Consider the following 11,807-nt stretch of genomic DNA (forward strand, 5'->3'; position numbering starts at 1 on the left):
TATATAATGGACTATTCATAAACAGATGGCTGTGTCCATACTGTGTCCACCTGAGTCTATACTTGTGATGCTTTACAAGATCATTCCTGTATCAGAGCAGTAGTTAGTTTTCTAGTCAGTTTTGATCTGAGTATGGGAATGCCTACCTCAGCGATGATATGATCTCATATATATATCTTGCATTGAATGTTTTTACAGGTTCCAACCGGGCTCTCCACAAGATGATCCTCGAAATGATAAAGTACTTCACTCTTCCTAAATGATAAATGAAATCCTCATCTACTACAGACTTCGCACTTTAGGGGGCAATCTGTTACAAAAAAGTATCGTCACCATGATTATTTGCAGTCAGTATGGGTCTATCATCACTTGTACTGTCCTCCTAAGCAAGTCTCAGACCTCAGCTCTTCAAGTCAAGCTTTGAAAATGGGAGAAAGACTTTGAAAATCAATGAAACTCTGGTTCCGCACTTTCTCTCACTGTCACCTGCAGTCCCGCACCTTCTGTTTACAAAAACTGCGGACCTGCCCGCTCTGTCCCTAACGGTGTGGGTGCAGACCCCTCTGAAAGTCAAAAGGCACAAGTTTTATCTTAAAAAACTCACTTTGGGTTAATTCTAGAGGATTCTAGAAGGAATTTTGACGTGGATTGTTCGCTCTAAGGTGGTTCATGCATCCCAAAAGAGAAGGAGCTAATCCCTTCATGAGAGGAGCTATCCCTTTGAAGGAGGGCTTTATCCCTTTGAAGGAGGACCTAGTAACCTCCCTCCATTGCACTATAAATACAGGCATTGGGATGGTTGCTAAGGAGGTTAGGAGCTGAACATTTTTAAGGGTAAATGCTGGTGAAATCAAGACTTCCTAGTTGAGCTTAAGAGGATAGATCATATACCTTTTTGGCTTCATTGGGGAGTGAGTGAAACTTGTCAAAGTAGAGGAGACTTCTTGCTGGACCCTGGGAGTAGCTTGTATAGCATCAAGGCAAAGGTTGTAAAGTTCTTCTTCTTTTGAATTAATACAATCAAACTCATTTTTCTCAACAAGTATCTCATGTTATTTGTTTCATGGACTCCTTGACTTTCATGTTAAATATGTTTTATGATATTGGCTTTTCAGGTGCTATTTAATTTGTTTGCCTTGTTTGTGTTTGCAGATTCGCAACAAAGGAGCTCATTTGGATCGAAGGAGCGAGGGCATCCACAAACTTGCGTTGGACCTAAGGTAGGCCCTAAAAACACTTGTTTTCCATTGTTTATTAAAGAATATTTAGAGAAAGATAGTGTCTGGTTGGTTTGCTTGTCATTAGGTCTTCTTTAGATTCTAGGAAGGTCTATCTTGTCCGCAAGATCGACTTATTCCATGTGACAATAAGGTCACCATGACATCTAGGGATTGTAGATTGAGAACCCTGATATAACTGCGCCATTGAAAATGAAACAAGTGAACATTGGTACGGAGGCAAAAACCAAATTCATGAAGATTGGGGACTACTGGGATGACAGGACATTGGATAAGTTCATTGAATTGCTCCACGAATATCAAAACTTATTCCCTACCAAGTTTACAGATCTGAAAGGGATAATCGGGGACCTAGGAATGATGAAGATCACGTTGAAACCTGACAAGAAGCCAATTAAGCAAAGGCCTTACTGTCTCAATCCGAAATATAAGGAGAAGGTCTGCTTAGAGCTAGACAAGATGCTTGCGGCAAGCATCATTGAGCCTGTGGAAGAATCTGATTGGGTAAGCCCAATGGTGGTGGAAGAGAAGAAGCAGAAGGATGAGATAAGGATATGCATGGATCTCAGAAAACTGAATGACACTTGTGTGCATGATCATTTCCCGATGCCATTCACTGATGAAGTGTTGGACAATGTAGGGGGGCAAGAAGCATATTCATTACTGATGGGTTCTCTGGGTACCACCAAATGAAAATCGCACTAGAGGATAGCAGCAAGACAACCTTCACGACTGAGTGGGGTTGTTTTTAGTACACTGTAATGCCATTTGGATTGAAGTATGCGCCTGCAAAATTCTCGTGTGTGGTTGTTGTGGCATTCAAGGAATTTTTTCATAAGTTCCTGGAGGTATATTTTGATGACTAGACTCTATCTGGGCTGGTTAGGCGCCATGTGGCAAGCTTGCACTCGATGCTGGATACCTTTCGAAAATACCAGATCACGCTCAATCTCAAGAAGTGTTTGTTTTGTGTTCCTTTTGGAAACTTGTTGGGGCATGTGGTTTGCAGACAGGGATTGATGGTAGACCCTATGAAGATCGCGGTGATACTAAACTTGGAAGCGCCAAGAAGTGTGAAACAACTGCGTGCTACCTTGGGACATACGGGATATTATAGAAAGTTTATCAAGGGCTATGCCCAGATCACTGCGCCTATGGAGAAATTGTTGAATAAGGATGTCACATTCTACTGGAACAATGACTGCAAGAAGAGCTTGGATATATTGAAGGAAAAGATGGTTACCGCACTGATTCTAGTCTTCTCGGACTGGAAGAAAGAGTTTCATGTGCATGTCGACGCATCATGTATAGCGCTTGGAGCAGTACTGACACAGGCTGTCGGAGAAGGCTTGGATCATCGTATCGCATTCACAAGATGAAGATTATCCAAAGAAGAGTAGAATTATTCCACCATTGAGTGCGAGGGGCTAGCTATGCTGTATGCGCTCTAGAAGTATAGGCACTACTTGTTGGGAGGCCATTTTAAGATGTATACAGATCACTTTGCACTGAAGTACCTGGTCAATAATCCTGTGTTGGGGGGGGGGAGAATCTGCAGGGGGATCTTATTATTCCAGGAGTATGATTTTAAGTAATTTTGAAGCCTAGATGATTGAACGTGGGACCATACCATCTTTCACAGATCGAAACAGGGGAGGAACCTACTAACTTGGAAGAAGGATTGCCTAACACGCAGCTATTTGCAGTGCGCGTCATGGATGGTCATTTTGAGGATATAATACACTTCCTAACAATAGGAACTGCATCGAAAGGGTATAGTGTCCAACAAAAGAAGGAATTAGTGGTGTGCGTAGCAGACTTCTCTATCATTGCTGGGCATCTGTACAAGATGGGGACTGATGATATACTGTGATGGTATGTACCTAAGTTTGAAAGAAGCAGTATCCTTGCGAACGCTTATAGGGGCGTCACGAGAGGACATTATGCAGGGAGAGCAACCATGCAAAAGATTATACGCGTAGGGTTGTGGTGGCCAACCCCTCATCAGGACTCAAAAGCATATTGTAAGCCATGCGATGTGTGTCAAAGGACTGGTAGACCATCATGGAGGGATGAGATTCCTTTGAATCCACAAATGATGTTACAACCCTTTGAAAAGTGGGCGATAGATTTTGTAGGACCCATTTAGCCACAAGGAAAGATAGGAGCAAGGTATATTATCACCGCGATGGAGTATTTGACTCGTTGGGAAAAAGCGCAGCCGGTGAAGGATTGCATGGGTGCGACTGCTGTGAAGTTCCTATTTGAGCATGTACTGACGTGATTTGGCTGTCCGAAGATCTTGAAGAGTGATCATGTGATCCAAAATGGATCCTAAACTCTCTTAAAGTTACCCAAACTTTGTAAATAAGCTCATGTCGAAGTTCAAAGTCTTGTGGATATCGAGCTTATTAGAAATAATCTCTGAACAATGGTAATTTTTGGTCAGCACGGAACAAAGAGGACCCTCGGTCAAAGTGCGCAGACTGTTGGCCCATGGTGACTGTGCACTGGCACAAATTGGCAATCGGGAGGCCAAATCCAAAAACAGAGGCAGTTTCTGATATGTGATTAGCACTAAAGCGCTAAAAAGTGATAATCATGTATCGCAGCGCATCCCCCTCAATTAAGGAAAGCTCCAAGTGCTCGGTCACGAGGAAAAGGCATAAAACCATACGGAAATTGGCGATTCCACTAGAAGGTGGGTCCCATGCCGAAACCAGTAGGATATCGTGAGCACTTCAGGCGATAAGAGGGTTCGACCAAGTCCCACGCGATTCCATACACTGGGTGACATGTGTCCAGTGGATGAGAGAGAAAACTGCTCACATTGCACAAGTAAAGGTCACGCAACTTACCCGCGCGATATGGATGGATGCCGAAGGATCTGGAGGTTCTAGATCAATGGTGGAGATGGGACTGATGGATGACCAGATTTGACAAAGTCATAAAGAAATTGTGTGGGACTTTGAAGTTCGACATGGATGATGAGTTGGTAGAGATTCGTGTTTTGCGAGCATTCTTGGAGTAAATGGAAATAACGGTCGTTTGAAATGATCAAGTTTTTCTGGTGAACCTAACACTTATCCATTATGGAATAGGTGGCCACTTCCCTATGAGGTGTGATGCAGTGACTGTAATAGCCGAAGAAGGGATTCGAATGGGGAGAGGCAGGGAATGAGAGAGATGAAAGCAGAAATGAACAGTCAAGAAGCGGATGGCTTAAAGCCACAAACTGACAGAGATAGAGGGTGGAGGAGAAGAGAGAAGAGCAAACAATGAGAAAAAGCTAAATGCACAAAGAGTCTTTGGAGTCACTCGAGAGGTCAATTGAAAAGCTAGAGAGCTCAATTGACAGCAGGATATTGTTGGAGTTACTTTGAGGTCAAGCGACTCATAGAAGCATGCAAAGGCTGAAGGAAGGAGCTTAGAGAGCCAGAGCAGAGAGCCACGAGCCACAACCAGAGCAAAGAGCCAGAGCGAGCACCATAAGTGAGAGCTGAGAGCCAGAACCAGAGCCCGAGCCACAGAGCCAGAGCTAGAGTCAGAGCCAAGAGCCAGAGCAAGAGTGAGAGCCAAAGCCAAGAGCCAGAGCCAGAAAGCCAAAGAGCTCCAAGAGACAAGGGATAAGATGGTGTTCTGAGTTGAATGTTCCTATGTAAAACATTGGAGTTGAGTGTGGAACTTGTAAAATAACTGTTGCCATAATCCTAAGGAGCCTAGTCGAGTTGACTACAGCTCAAGGAGACGTAGCCCAAGCATTTCGGGTGAACTTCGTATTAAATTGTTGTCTTAGGTGTTTGCTTATTGATGCATTTGTCTATTATCATATGTATTTACATATCAACATGAACAAACAAATTTTAAAAGCACATAAACAGTTAAAAACACATGCAAGCATACACCTTATTTTCAAGCATTTCTTAATTCCGCATTGGTTAATCATTAAGACTTGGGAAAATTTAAAGCTTTGGAAGTGGGAGAGGTTCTTGTAAGTTAGACAAGAATCCTAAGAGCCCCATTTCCAAATCATCGTGGTACGCACTTCCTGAATGAGACAATCAACGCGCTGACCAAGGAATTTCAGGTATACCACTAGTAGAGTATGCCTTATCACCCGCAGGCTAACGGGATGGTGGAAACGTTCAAAAATGTGCTAAAAAATGCACTAACCAAGGTTTTCAATGCTCAACGAAGTGATTGGGACCTACGTATACTTGCAGTACTGTGGGCTTATCGAATGACATCCAAGAAGTTGACTAGACAAGCCCCTTTTAGGCTTGTCTATGGTGTGGAAGCGGTAATGCCTATGGAGTACATCGTGCTTAGCCTACACATAGCAGCGCTCATAGGTATGATGGATCGTGGAGCCTTAGAGTATAGGTTCACATAGCTGGATGAATTGGAGGAAGAAAGATGTTTAGCAGGATTTCACCAGCAGGTCTAGAAGCAACGCGAAAATGCATGGCATGATCGACAGATCAAGCTGCGCTCATTTAAGGTAAATGACCTAGTTTTGCTATATGATAGTAAGTTTGATAAATTTCCAGGGAATTTTAGGATGCATTAGTTAGGGCCTTATGTTATTAAGGAGATTACTAATGGAGGAGCAGTACAATTGGTCAAATTGAATGGGGAGCCCTTCCTCGGAAAGGTGAATGGCAATTGCCTGAAGCCATCCACCGGCGGTCCGACCATGTGACTAAATGAAGGTAGCACAGTCTTAGCACTCCAAGTAGCTAAAAGGAGGCATGGGACTATAAACTACACTTCCCATGTTGGGAAGCTGCATGATTGAAAGATGATGCGAAGTCAGGACGTGTCACTGGGTCCTCGACAACGTGGAGGGAGCTGAGATACCCAAGAAGAAATCACACAGGCCGGTCGTAAAGTGACCATTAAACTCACTATTCATGAAAAGACAGCAGAAGTGAGGCCAAATGGAGAAGGTGGACAACATCTAAGATGAAATTTATGGCTTAGATCCTTGAAAATCTGCCGCCAAACTGGCATTAATGAACCGATTCTTGGGGGAACGGTCGGATTTGAATTCAAAATGCCCTATAAATTACAAGAGGCTATCTAGTGAAAAACACTTGGCACTTTGAGAATTGAGTTGTTGTGCTCTCAGGTGCACATGAACTGTGAATTATTTCAAGATCTGGTAGCAATTTCGGCATTTGAACAATTGTGAGAGACATAGGAACTAGTGAATAGCATCATATCAATACGCGCATAAGCTATGAACACTGAAGAAATGGTAGCTGCAATGAATGTATAGGAAATTTATATGGAGGCTGAAGTAGTTGCTCCAGAGGTAGTTTCCCCAAAAGTCGTCGAAGTATTGGCTGATGGATGATGATGATGTGAGAGTGGAAGTAGAGGAGGTTGAAACCCAGGGTGCAGGCCTCATTACACGGTTGCTGGAGTATGTCCCTCCACACAAACCTAAGTCCAAGGTCCCAAAGGACATTGATGAAAGTAAGACTCCCCTGCAAACCCCTCTGCTACTGGATGAAATTGCTTTTGATGGTCCACGTTTGGCATGGGTGTTGATATTGAAGCTCGAATACTGGGACTTGGCGGACCATGAGAAGTTCCCGCACCTATCGATTGAGCAGTTGATGCACTGCATCATAGAAACAAATATAGGAATGACTATGTTGGAGCCATGGAGGTGGATCAAGGGGGTTAGAGATGGCAAGATTGTTGAACTTGTTGTGGGTGCCGCATTATAACCGCACCCTAGTGACAGTGTTGATCATAAAATAGCTGCTGTGCTTGGTGCATGATGGGAGTCTGTGGTTGGTGGAGTCGATACCCATCACCGATATGTTTATTCACAGAATAATGTGCCTATCGTATATAGGCAAGAATCTAGCAATGATCTTTGGTCGCAAGGGTGGCGAGCAGGCACTTGCAGAATCAATGAAGGAGAAGTTTGAACTAGTGAAGAAGCCATGCAGGTACGCTATCGCTAACATTTGCGACCCCACTGTCAAGGTGGCAACACATATCCTTGCAAGGAAGGTGATGTAGAAGTGCCACACTGATGAGGTGTCGGCGCCTGTCATCATGCTTGCACAGGAGTGCATGGAAGGAGTCTAGTTTAATTGGTCAGACTACCTTCGCAGAGAGTTCCTAGCGAACTGTCGCGAACCGCAAGAGAAAAGTAAGACATTCCAATATGTGTGGCTCTTACTGTCAATCATGCTGGTAGGATGGGAGCTACCAGAGGAGATCCAGTTCACCTCGGTCGTGTCAAACCTTCCTAAAGCAGCGAAGTATGCTTTGCTATGGGTGACCAAGGACATGGAGCGAGTTCAGGATAGAAAGATCTTTTGGATCTTGATGGAAATGAATATCAAGATGGCCATCAATCGCAAGTTGTGATTTTCGCCCATAGTATATGCTAACATGCAAAGCTATGTCGAGTTTAAAGTTGATTTCCATGGAATATCAATCAGGGCATGGAAGGATCCTCCACAAAAGTGGTACACTTTGTCGTACCTAGCAACAGATGATGCCATCGACGCAGAGCTTGATAAATGGCTGTGGAGTGGCACACTACCACAGACTTGGCAATGGGTGGAAGAAAGTCCACCACACAGAAGAAGAAGGAAGAAGCCAAGATGAGATGGTGCAGTTGGTGGAAAAGAGGAAAAAGGAGGTCGTTGAGAAGGCCCAGGCAGAACAGACAGGAAAGGAGGCATGAAAATAGACAGGTGGCACAGAGCAAGGCTCTGACAAATATGCATAGTCACCTTCACCTGAGACCGAAGAGGAGGACATAGAGCAGCATGGTCTAGACGCTCAGGTGATGTCTGCCGGCATTAAGCACCCAAGAGAGCTAGAGAACGGAGGGTCCAGAAAGAAATCCAAAGCGACCAAGACCTCACTAGACCCTGTCACATTGATGGAGGGAAACTTATATGACATCGGTGACACAATCAGAGATGTAACCGTGGAGGCCCTGCAACAATTTGAGAAGTAACAGCAGATCATACTAGGGTCCATCCATACCGGGTTGCACAAGTTGCAGACCTGCGCATCGCAAACTGGTACAATGTCTACCAGCTTGGCTATCAGCATGTCAGAGGTCATCGATATGCTGTGCATGAAGGTTTCAAGTGCACTAGTGCTACCTAATGGAGCACTAACCATGGAAAATGAGGCTGAAAAGTCCACTGTCAGTGCCTTGAAGGGAGTGGGACTAAAGTTGGCAGTGCTTCCACATGAAGCACTCCACCTCTTGCAAGATGGATTATTTGCAAAGCTGAGGGCCCATGAGCATCGTGCCCTCTAGGTGATCAGTGAATAGAGGATAAACAACAAACAGATGGATCTACATAGAAATGCTTCCATTCCCGTTGAGGTCGAGGTGACCAGCCAGAGCAAGAAGATCATACAGGTAATGGAGGAGGCATGCAGAATGGTCCCAGAGTTGACCATTCCAGAGGAGGATACAGTCGAGGTCTGCATCCACAAATTGGCCACAGGGGTGCGTGACACTTAGATAGAGATGGCGCGGGTTCAGTTGGAGCTAAACCTATAGATTACAGAGCTCCAGTTGAGGGCCCAACCTTCAACACTACCAGAGGTAAAGGAACATTGGGCAGCTACTGTCACAGAAGCAGTCACGGTGGTGGAGAGTGCAGTAGTAGACTGCACACAGTTGTTCGAGCAATCGTTTGAGGTCTTGACTAGCTTGCAAGAGGACCCAAACATATAGAGGCTAGAGACAGAAGCACGTGAACTCCAACAACACTATGATGAAGTTAAGGTCAAAATAGAAATCGTCACAATGACACAGAGGCTAGCCAAGCAAGTGAAGGAATAGGTGGATGCAACATTGCACAAGGAATCAGTGATGAAGGCACGACTAAAGCCTTGGCTGGAGGAAGCTTACTCAGTCACAAGAAACATTGAAGGCAAGCTTGTGACTCTGCAGGCGACGTAACAAGAGCTTTAGGCTAACAACACAGGGGCAGTAATCGAGAAGACAGTTGAAGATGTGAAGCAAGCAGCAGCTCAGTGCACGGCCGAAGTTGCGGTCATCTAGGTCAAGCTGGATAGGCTTCGCATAAAGATCTTCGTGCCTACCAAGTGACTCCAGGGTGAGTCACGATGTTTGTGTTGGAGCCCTGTTGGGAGAGGGATCCCCCAAGGGTAGTTTTGGGGCTAAAATCCCATGTTTATGTCAATTTTTGTAATATAATTGTAAAGCCTCTGCATTTTGAGGTCACGAAGCGCGAAGGTGTTATGTGTCAAAAAGGGTATTCTGCCCTTAGTTTTGTAAAGTAAATTCGGCTGTAAGAGATCTACCCATGGTTCACGAATCATGGGATTGTATAAAAAGAGCTAAGCTCTAAGTAGTTTAAGAAGGAAGAGAATGACAGATCATGTAATAGAGTGATAGCTTTGAAGAAGAATTCTAAGTCTTCGATCATAGTGTAGATAGAGGCTCTACATCTGAGTGCACAGAGGTGTAGGGTAGAAGTCTACAGCTAAGTTCACAGACCCCTGCAGCTGTAAACACTTGGAGGATATTAATAAAAGGAGTTATTATGCAATTTCTATGCCTTTGTTCTGTTAATGTGTTTGGATATTTTATGTATGAATTTCCTTTATTATGCTTATATGATGTGCAAATGAATGCAATTAGATTGAATAATTGAACACAATTACGAATATCTTCTTACGCAGTGTTAACTTTAAGTATTTGACGAGATAAGAAAATCACTTAGGATAATTGGGGAATCTACACGGCTCACTGCCATAGCAGCACGAAAGTACCTAAGCCATAGGTTAGGGCTGCGCTAAGGTCGATCGTATACTTTTGTGAAGGTATTGAACGATGGAATAGAGGGTTTGTCTTGCAAGCCCTAGAGCGAAGCCACCTGCATGAAGGCAGGGATAGAGGGAATCAAATGAAATTACAACCATCTCAGGGTGCAACAACTTGGTTTTATCATCCCCCCTACTACTCTGAGTGAGACTTCAGTCCACGCTCCGTGGGCTGATGCCAAAAGGGCCAGTAATGTAGGGATTTGTTAGATCAAAAACTTTTGTGATCCATAATGTAGATATAAGTCTTTCAAATTAATCACATTGTTAGGATGGCATTTCGAACCAACTAATGTGGTTCATCCTCAAGACAAGGTAAGAAATCAATAGATCTGAGGGAATAAATAGTAAGGATGTATCACTATCTAGAGTTAGCCATTGAAAATTAGCTATTAGGTAATTTGTTACATTGTTTAATGAATTAGTTAGAAATTAGCTGATATGTAAAAAATACATATTTATTTTCACTAATTAACATTGAACCTGGACCAGGCCCCCTCAAGCCAACAAATAACTTGAATGATTCAGGATCGAGGGTGAATGTGGCCCTTTTCTAGCTAAGTTGGAACCTTTCCTCATAATCTTCCAAAGACTCGTCATGTCCCAGGTTCATTCTAAAGATCGCCTCTTTGGTATCTTTGGACCTCTAATAATCCCTGTACTTATTATTGAAGGATTGTTTCATTTCAGCCTAGGTAGTAATGTTGTCCCTAGGTAAACCCATGAACCAGTGCAAGGCTGCATCTTTAGGGGTATATGGGAATAATTTCAACTTCTCATCGTCAGAGGTATAATCATAAGTTCTGCATATGACAAAAAACTAAAAAAAAAATGTATCAGTGTACTCTGAGGTTAAGCCATCGAAGTGAGGAATGGCATAGGAGCTTATGTTTTTCATCCTAGCATGTCCATTAGTTTCTCTTATGGGAAAAGCACCCTTAGTTTTCTTTTCAGCTCCATTTCTGTTTTCAATCCCATTTCTATTTTCAACCATGGTGTAGGTTGGTGGAATGGTTTCTTCTTCTTCTTCCCCAATAGGCTCTTCAAATATCTTTGGTTGTTCACCTAATGCCTCCTCTAGCTCATAGCCACTGAAGAAGATGGAAGGTTGGTCGTTAGATGATGTGGGGGGAATTTGGAAAAAGAAATCCTAAGGTCTCCCTACTCTTACGAGGCATGAAAGGAATTCGTTTTTTATTTTTTAGGGTTTTTCCAGAACTGCTTGCAGAATAGAAAGAAAGCAAGATTTGCAATTATTTACTGAATGGAACTACCTATAGAATGAAAAGAAAGAAAAGATTGCAACTATCTGTTGAATGGAAAACAAAAAGGAAAGTAGGAATTGCATCTATTTGGTAAATGTTAAATGGAAAGGAAAGAAGAAATCACATCTACTTATTGAATGTTAAATGGAAAGGAAATCATAAATCACATCTACTTAGACACCTCTCTGACAATGACACCAAAAAGTGATGAGCTCCAGTATTGCAGCAAGGATGTTGCAACGCTTAGGGCTACCAACTTTACTTCATCAACCTGGGGCTCGTACAAACTTGGAGGTGACATAGTTGTATACAAAGTAGATGTAATGGTATACTCTTGTAACTTTTCAACTAGGGTGATAAACCACTAGGATTTTTCTAACCAGTCTTCTATTGACTATAAGGAGTCTGATCACTAACATCAAATGGGAAACTATCTGTAATGAAGAAAGGAAATGTT

This window comes from Pinus tabuliformis, chromosome 1_2 (genome assembly GCF_031772625.1).
Source record: "Pinus tabuliformis cultivar Carrire ecotype Pingquan chromosome 1_2, CPIR1, whole genome shotgun sequence".
In the NCBI taxonomy this organism is placed as follows: Eukaryota; Viridiplantae; Streptophyta; class Pinopsida; order Pinales; family Pinaceae; genus Pinus; species Pinus tabuliformis.